This window comes from Salvelinus namaycush, chromosome 21, assembly GCF_016432855.1.
Source record: "Salvelinus namaycush isolate Seneca chromosome 21, SaNama_1.0, whole genome shotgun sequence".
Classification (NCBI taxonomy): Eukaryota; Metazoa; Chordata; class Actinopteri; order Salmoniformes; family Salmonidae; genus Salvelinus; species Salvelinus namaycush.
The window spans coordinates 15,395,469-15,404,854 of record NC_052327.1 but is presented as its reverse complement, the minus strand read 5'-3'; the positions used below and the strand labels follow the sequence as shown (position 1 = coordinate 15,404,854).

Below are 9,386 nucleotides of genomic sequence, written 5' to 3'. Positions count from 1 at the left end.
AACACTACAACCAGAAAGATTCATAAATGGCGATCTCTGCTGGGTAAACCAGTCTTCCATCTTCGACCCATCTATCGAAGCGCAACTCTGAGTGAATATATATATTTTCCTTTTCCGAATTGGCAGTTATTAGAATGCATAAGATTCTGTATTTATGGTAGCATAGCTTCTCAAGGTCCGATAGAGACCATCCCTTTGTCCCTTAGTCTTCCCGCTCTTTCACACCACCCATCCCCCTTCCTTTGTGTAACCAGCAGATTGGCTTAGCCCACTTGGGGCTTTTCATGACATGATTATTAATCGATGTGTGATCTATCCTGTGTATATACAGTTGAAGTCAGAATTTTACATAGACCTTAGCCAAATACATTTAAACTCAGTTTCACAATTCCTGACATTTAATCCTAGTAAAAATTCCCTGTCTTAGGTCAGTTAGGATCACCACTTTATTTTAGAATGTGAAATGTCAGAATAATAGTAGAGAGAATGATTTATTTGAGCTTTTATTTCTTTCATCACATTCCCAGTGGGTCAGAAGTTAGTATTTGGTAGCATTGCCTTTAAATGTTTTATCTTGGGTCAAACGTTTCAGGTAGACTTCCACAAGCTTCCCACAATAAATTGGGTGAATTCTGGCCCATTCCTCCTGACAGAGCTGGTGTAACAGTCAGGTTTGTAGGCCTCCTTGCTCGCACACGCTTTTCAGTTCTGTCCACACATTTTCTATGGTATTGAGGTCAGGGCTTTGTGATGGCCACTCCAATACCCTGACTTTGTTGTCCTTAAGCCATTTTGCCACAACTTTGGAAGTATGCTTGGGGTCATTGTCAATTTGGAAGACTAATTTGCAACCAAGTTTTAACTTCCTGACTGATGTCTTGAGATGTTGCTTCAATATATCCACAATATTTTCCTCCCTCATGATGCCATCTATTTTATTAAGTGCACCAGTCCCTCCTGCAACAAAGCACCCCCACAACATAATGCTGCCACCCCCGTGCTTCACGTTTGCAAGCCTCCCCCATTAGAGAGATTAAAGTAGATGTCACACGTCAAAATTTGATGGATGACCCTATGTGAACCTATGTGACCGCTATGTGAACCTAAGGGGCTGCCTGTCAGGACATCCTGATGGTTAGGTGGGGGTCTTTGGGTAAGGGTCCAGTTGTCAGGTCAACCGGTAATGATTTATGACCCAAGCCTGATTTATGACCCTATGTAATGATTTATGACCCTATGTCATGTAGAAGGGTGCATGCCAATATTTGGGTTTCAGGTCAGGACATCGTGGTGGTTAGGGGGGTAGGGTTGAGTAAGTGACCAGGTGTCAGGTCAGCCTGTTTCTCACGGTTTGGGGGTGGTTAATGCCCCTTATAAAGCGCCTGAACAATACCTGTTTAAGCCTGTACATGATAACCCCCCTGAATATTAAACAAAAATGACACCTATGCCAATTTTAGGGATGTTATGCACGGCTTGTCATGAACCCAGTGACCAAAGCCTTGAAAAAGTTCTGTGTGAAGCTCCAGAATGTTTTAAAGGATTTTTGGGTACGAGTGAGGGCCACATGTCTTACATATTCCACCCGGAGGATTCTACGGTAAAGATATTCACAGACAGTGGACCCAAACCCCTTTATCCGGCAAAACCTGGGAGTTTTCCCCCGGCTCTGGGGATGAGAGAATGGCTAAACATCAGGCTGGCGCTTTGTAAAATTGAACAGGTCCTGAGTGGTACAAATGTGCCAGGATATGCGTTGGAAGAACAGGTCTGCGGCCGCAGTGATCTCAAGGCTCTAAGAATTGCTTCAATGGACTATAGCCCTGACAACAAAGTGACAATTTTAGCCTGTGACCTTTATGATAAGTCTAATGCTACAAAGTCTGTCAATTCTCCTGTAGCTTCCAGAGCACGCAAACATGTAAACTTTTTTATTCCTGTGTTTAGTTTTAAATGGGTGGATTATCCAATTTTCATAACCCTTATGAATAAGCTGGACATTCTCTTCCAAAATGGTGAACAGTTACAGCGCTGGGCGAGGCTTTCCTTGAGACAGAGTCAAGACCAAAAGGCCCGACGTCGGATCTACCCCTGGAGTGAAAACTTACCAAGTGTTGATGAACCTTGCAAGAGATCCCGGCATTTTGATGGCCAACTGGACACTGATAATGGGGGATGGTTGCATCAGATCCCTGGATCTGTAAGAAAGGCTGCGTAAAAGACCTTAATAATGTAAGGCTATAAAATGTATGTACTAAATATTTTGAATGAAATAAATGGTTTTAAAAGCAGAATCTCACCACGTCATGAACTCGTTAGTTTGTTCACTCTTAGCCCAAAAACTTGCGGAAAAAAGCCATGTGCGCGCGTATGTGCGTGCGTGTGCTGTAGTGGCTGTGTGTGTGTGTGTTTCAAAAACAGAAAAAGGGGGCGAGGTGTTTGTTAAAAAAATACCCTTGCATCTGCGCTCAAGGCTCTCTATGCATGGGGTCGTTTGAAACCAAGGTTTACACTATCTGGCAAAACAGATGCCTAAAAGTCATTCAGCCCAGCGATGTCGAGACCTCCCCACCCCAGCATCTAGATGCTAGCCCCCGGAGATTTTAGAATATCAAAAGATACCTAATGTTTAGACACCCCCCCCCCAATACCCTATGTTTGAACCAAATGGCAGGTGTTTGAACCACATGCCTTAGGCTTCAAAGATAACTTTGAGGCGGTTTTAGCGCGAAAAAATACGCCACCACTAGAGTCAGACGGCTACAAAAGCTAAGCAAAACAGGTCCCCCTGTTAGCCTCGTTTTAGCGCATTTACCCTACAGCATTCCCCCAGGAATAGTTATCGGACGGACCCCGTTAAAAAAGATAATCTGGGAAAAACCTCCTCATGGATATTTCTGAAGGTTAGTTCTTGAAATAAATATTTACATATGCTATATATTAGATTTGTTTGTTCTGGGGAATTGTTTGAAAACGTTGTATGTTATAGAAATATTAAACAGGCCTTAGGGCCCGGATTCTTAACGTATAAAATGTCAATATTAGCTAAAATGATTAGAGCTTTAATATTATCTAATGTTTTTTTTTTTTTTAGATTCTCAAACCTTCACGCAGATTCTCCGAGATATAACTGAACTCGAACCGGCCGTAGGGTCTCCGGAACAAATTGCTTACATCCCAACGCCGACCCTGAATTGTAGTAAGTAAGATCCAAGAATTCCGTAAGAATATTTATACCTTAAAAAACAAAAAGTGTCGGCATCTTATATTAAAAGTTATTTTATGTGTTTACAGCGGAAATACATCCTAGAAGGGGTGCCATAGGGAGTCTACACGGTTTCTGTGAAGGATATGCCTACGAGACAATTTTGCCCTACTCCCAGGATGTATTTACACACAAGCCGCAAACAGAGACTTTAAACGGCAGGTCAACTCCCCTGAGCCAGGACCGTTGGGCGCCCCCTATTAAACACCAACGGACAATCAGTGCCCAGATCCACAGGTCTGCTTCACCCGAACAATACTACTGGGAGGGTATTCACGAGACAGCGTTACAAGGACAAGGTATGAATCAATTATCATTTATATATATATTTTATTTTTATGCCTGAATATATAAAATAATATGTTTAAACATGGCCTAATGCTGTTTTTTTATTTTTTTATTTCAGGCTCACAAGCTACAGACCAGGCAGATGCTATAATTAGGGTTGCCCAAAGACATGTTCCCGAGTTCTCAGAGCTTCTTCAGAACAGCCCTCTTCAAAAAAGCCGAGGTATTTAATTAATGTATTGTTAATATATAGGCTTATATCTGAAATGTATTTTACATTTTTATCAAACATATTTTAGGGTTAATAACCTATTTTTCTGTATGTATTATTTTTAATGCAGACTCCTCGCCGGCTTATAAAGACATCCAAGAAGCTACACATCTAGATCCCGAGGAGGCGCCAAAGACCCCAGTCACCAGAACAGCGAAGCCTGATGATTTCAAAGTTTTAAATGACATTTCTGAGGTAGACGATTTGATGTTCTGTGAAGTGGCCAACCTTATTGAAGTGGCCAATTCTGGTGGGGCAACAGCCTCTTGTGAAATAGACCAAGCCGTGCTTTTCAAGGCTTTTACACAGGGTTTAAAATCACGAAAGGCTTTACTTCAACGTCGTATGGGTATTCTATTCGAACATCAATACAATCAGGATGTGTCATTCTGGCGTAGAGAGCTTCCCCGCATGTTAAACAACAGTAGGGTTAAAACAAGCAAATACCTCCGTTAAAAAACACATATGTAAAAAACACAAGCACACACATCCTTAAGTAGAGAAATGGCGCCCCCTATAGACCTAAGCGAGACAATTGAAACCCTCTTAGCGGAAATCCCTACAGAGCTCCAAGATATAATTAACCATATGAATGATTCTGGGCTAATTGACATAGGGGCTATAGATGAAAACCTATTATCCCAGATTCCCTCCGAACTCATTGAAATTATTACACGTATGAATGAGTCAGGGTCTGCCGATGAAAACAGGTTATCACAGATACCCGAATCAATCATATCTTTAATTACCCAGATGAACGAGAGCCCTAGGTTTAATTCTGCACCCCCTACACCTCTAAGCCATCCTTTAACACCCATGTTCGAAGAGTCTGAAACCCAATACGATGTTTTTGAACAGCTGAACAAATGTCTATCAAATCTGGAGCGGGAAGGTCTTGATCACAATGTACAGAACGAGAGCCCTAGGTTTAATTCTGCACCACCTACACCTCTAAGCCAGCCTTTAACACCCATGTCTGAAGAGTCTGAAACCCAATACGATGTTTTTGAACAGTTGGACAATTGTCTAGCAAATCAGGATGGGGATGGTCTTGATCGCAGTGAACATGTTTTGTATCGAAATAAATTCCACAATATTGAGGTTCGACAGTTTTTCAATTTCGCATGGGGGGGTCAGATTCGGGAATATGCTGTGTTTTACGTAATGCTTATGGACACTTTGAATGAACTGGTAGATAGAGTTAGAGCTTATAGCCAACCAAGGGATACCTTACAGTTGGAAATTTTTGGAGACAGTCTGCAGAGCCGTGTATCGCTTATTTTAAATAAGGGTGAAGCAGATCTTGAACAATTTGTTAACCTGCTAGAACGCCTTGTTCAGTCAAATTTAAACGTGCTAGCAGATAGGACCCTCGAACTTGTAGTACAATTAGTCCGGCCACCACAAGGGGGCGGCGGGCAGAGACGTAAACTCGATAGCCTGATGCAGTCCGAAATCATAAGCAATAAAAAGGCCTACCTCATAATCGTTCACAATCATGGTAATAAGCTATGCTTTGCCATAGGTTTGGCCCACTTACTCAGCCCAGGATGTACAGAGCGCGAAGCGTTACAGAAAGCTCAAGAGCTACAAAAGGCTGTGGGTTTAGGTATACAGGAGGCTGTGGCTTTCTCCGACATAGGCAAATTTGAAAACTTTCTGAATATCAAGATTGTGGTTTTGTACCACAGCAGGGCTAATGACGCTCTCTTGAAGTTCCAAAATATACAAGAACCACACCCTAAGACTATGTACTTTTATGTGCAAAATGAGCATTACTATGCCGTAACTAACATCACAGCATTTTTAGGCGCCCCATATGTCTGTCCAGCCTGTCATACCGGCTACACCCGCAAGGGGGGGCACTCGTGCCGTTATAACTGTTCAGTATGTCTGGATAAACAATGCCCTATGCATCCGCTAAACTTGACACCCTGTGAGGATTGTCACCGCACATGTCGTTCGGCCTACTGTTACGAAAAACACAAAACTGAAACATGGCACCCCAAGGCCTGTAAATCTGTAAGCAGTTGTGACATTAACAAGAAATGTCCAAAATGTCATTGCAATTACAACCTTAAAATAGACAGCCCTAAACCCCATGTTTGTGGTATTCTACATTGCCCAATCTGTAAAGGGCCCTTGAAAAGCAGAGACGCAGAACTTGTTCAAGAAGTACCACATGAGTGTTACATTCAGCCCTTGGCTGAAGATGAACATACAGAGAAATATGTTTTTTATGATTTTGAGACAAATCAGCAATCAGGGGTTCACTTGCCTATTTTTGTATCTACCATGACTTTCACCGGTGAAAAGTGGTCGGCCGAGGGGCCCGATTGCGCCCGACTCTTTCTAAAACATTTTAGAAAGGCCCAGTACAGAAACTTCACGTTTATAGCTCACAATGCGCGAGCCTATGACTCCTATCTGCTTCTGAACCCTTTGATACAGCAAGGCGTGGCGCCCAGTGTCATTGCTCAAGGGAGTAAAATCTTATGTTTTGTTGACCACGCCTTCAAACAGAGATACATTGACAGCTTAAGCTTCTTACCCATGAGATTGGCTCAAATGCCAGAGGCCTTGGGTTTTGAAAACTCGGTCAAAGGCTATTTCCCCCACTTCTTCACATCTGAGGAGAATCTACATTATATAGGAGCTTATCCAGCCCCCGAAATGTACGGTTGTGATCAAATGTCTCCCAAAGAGCGTGAGAAATTCATGACGTGGTACGAGACAGTAAGACATGGAACTTTTGATTTTCATAAAGAGATGGAATCATACTGTGACAATGACGTGGTTATACTACGTGAAGGATGCCTCAGATTCAGAGAAGAGGTAATCAAAGATGCAGGCATTGACCCCTGGAGCTGTACAACTATTGCATCCGCGTGCATGAAAACCTATCGTACACACTATCTAACTCCAGCATCTATAGCTATCCCATCGCCAGACAACTACCGACGACAATTCAAGGCCTACTCTAGTGGTTCCATTCAATGGTTGGAGTACCTCGCCCAGGATAAAAATGTTTTTATCCAACATGCTTTGAATCGGGGGGAGAAGGCTTTTGGGCCTTACCATGTCGATGGATACACACAGATTGACGGTGTTGAGACAGTGTATGAGTACAACGGTTGTTTCTTCCACGGTTGTAAATTATGCTTTGTCCCCCAGGCCATGTGTGTCCTAACCCAAAAGACTTTTGGGGAAATGTACCAAGAGTTTCAAGACAAACTGAATTCTTTAAAGGCTACTTACGGGTTAAAAGTTGTGGTTTTGTGGGAACACGAATGGACAGCCCTGAAAAAGGCGGATCCTCATGTTCAGGCCTTCCTTACCCAATATGACCCTCCAGAGCCCCTGGAACCGAGACAGGCCTTGTTTGGAGGCAGGACCAATGCTTTGACATTGCGTTATGTAGCTCAACCCGACGAGACAATAGGCTATGTAGATTTTACATCCCTATATCCTCATGTAATGAGTTCCTCATGCTATCCTATAGGGCATCCTGAAATTATTCACAGCGACTTTGACATACCTCAAAATTATTTTGGTTTAACCTTTCACGAGTATCAACCCCGTATCCGGGATCACCCCCCACCCCCCCCACACTGATTAGCATCGCTAGCATAGCTTCACAAGTAAATAGTAGCATCTAAATATCATTAAATCACAAGTCCAAGACACCAGATGAAAGATACAGATCTTGTGAATAAACCCATCATTTCTGTTTTTTAAAATGTTTTACAGGGAAGACACAATATGTAAATCTATTAGCTAACCACGTTAGCAAAATACACCATCTTTCTTTGTCCACCATTTTCTCTCTCCACCACTAGCTATCACCAATTCGGCTAAACTAAGATATTGATAGCAACAAACCAAGAAAAAAACTCATCAGATGACAGTCTGATAACATATTCATGGTATAGGATAGGTGTTGTTAGAAAAAAGTGCATATTTCAGGTAGAAATCACAGTTTACAATTGCACCCACCATCACAAATCGACTAGAATTACTAGATAGAGCAACGTGTATGACCAATTTACTCATCATAAAACATTTCATAAAAATAGACAAAGCATAGCAATGGAAAGACCCAGTTCTTGTGATTTCAGACCATATTTCAGATTTTCTAAGCGTTTTTCAGCGAAAACACAATAAATCGATAAGTTAGCATACCACATGTACAAACGTTACCAGAGCATCGATTCCAGGCAAAGGGAGCTATAACGTTATCATCGCCAAAATATATTAATTTTTTCACTAACCTTCTCAGAATTCTTCCGATGACACTCCTGTAACATCATTTTACAATATACATATACAGTTTGTTCGAAAAGGTGCATATTTAGCCATACAAAACCGTGGTTACACAATAAAAATACTAGGAAATCAAGCCTCAATATGTCTGACGTCATCTATCAGAGTGATCTAGTTTAATTGAAAGCTAATCATATACTTGACTAAAAAATACAGGGTTGACAGCAATCGAAAGACAAATTAGTTCTTAATGCAACCGCTGATTTACATTTTTAAAATTATCCTTACTTTTCAATACAGGGTTGGCCAAGTGAAGCTGTACCAAACAAAATGGCGAAATATGCGTTTAAAATATTTCGACAGAAACACGATTTATCATATTAAATATTGCTTACTTTGAGCTGTTCTTCCATCAGATTCTTGGGCAATGTATCCTTTCTATGTTATAAACGTCTTTTGGTCGATAGATGTCCTCTGTCCTTCGAAATGTCCACCACCAACGACCGACACCCCAAAACGTGTCCAAACTTTCAGAGTGCACAACAAAGAAATTCCTCAAAATCGCACTAAACGGATATAAATTGCTATAAAACGGTTCAAATTAACTACATTATGATGTTTTTAACAACTATAACAACTGAAAACATGACCGGAGAAATATTGCTGGTTAGAAAACGATTTGGAACGAGGCAGGTCCGATGTCCTTCACGCTTCAGGCGCACGACGAGAAAGGGCGGTCTCTATACATTTTGGTCTTTTATAATGGCTGTGAATGTCCCATCGATTCCATTGAAAACGTGATGACGTACAGACACCCAGAGGAAGACGTAGGCAGTGTCGGTTTCTTCATAGCATTCACTGTCGCCTTAAAAACAGACCCCAGATCAGAGGTAAAAATTTCTGAAATCTGAACCCTGTCATGAAAAGTGCTGTAGAAATTGTTCTGTACCACTCAGAGACAAAATTCCAACTTCTATAGAAACTAGAAGGTGTTTTCTATCCAATAATAACAATAATATGCATATTGTACGATCAAGAATTTAGCACGAGGCAGTTTAATTTGGAGACACAAATATGCTAATGCGGAACAGCACCCCCTATAGTTGCAAGAAGTTAATCAAAGCGACTGTCTACCCTCCTAGGGGTCTGTTTATACCTGTGCTGCCTTACAAGGGGTCTAAAGGAAAACTTTTCTTTCCCCTTTGTCGCACATGCTGTGAACACAACAACCAGGAAAACCCATGTGATCACTCAGATCAAGAAAGAGCCCTGACCGGTGTATGGGTCACCGTTGAATTC

General features: G+C 41.6%; 1 long non-coding RNA gene across 1 annotated transcript; it reads left to right on the top strand.

Moving 5' to 3' along the window:
* Window positions 1–3,521: 3,521 nt before the first annotated feature.
* Window positions 3,522–3,983, top strand: LOC120066532. Its single transcript, XR_005478779.1, has 3 exons — window positions 3,522–3,564; window positions 3,672–3,776; window positions 3,895–3,983. It is a non-coding gene; the product is annotated as an uncharacterized LOC120066532 (long non-coding RNA).
* The last annotated feature ends 5,403 nt before the right edge of the window (window positions 3,984–9,386 follow it).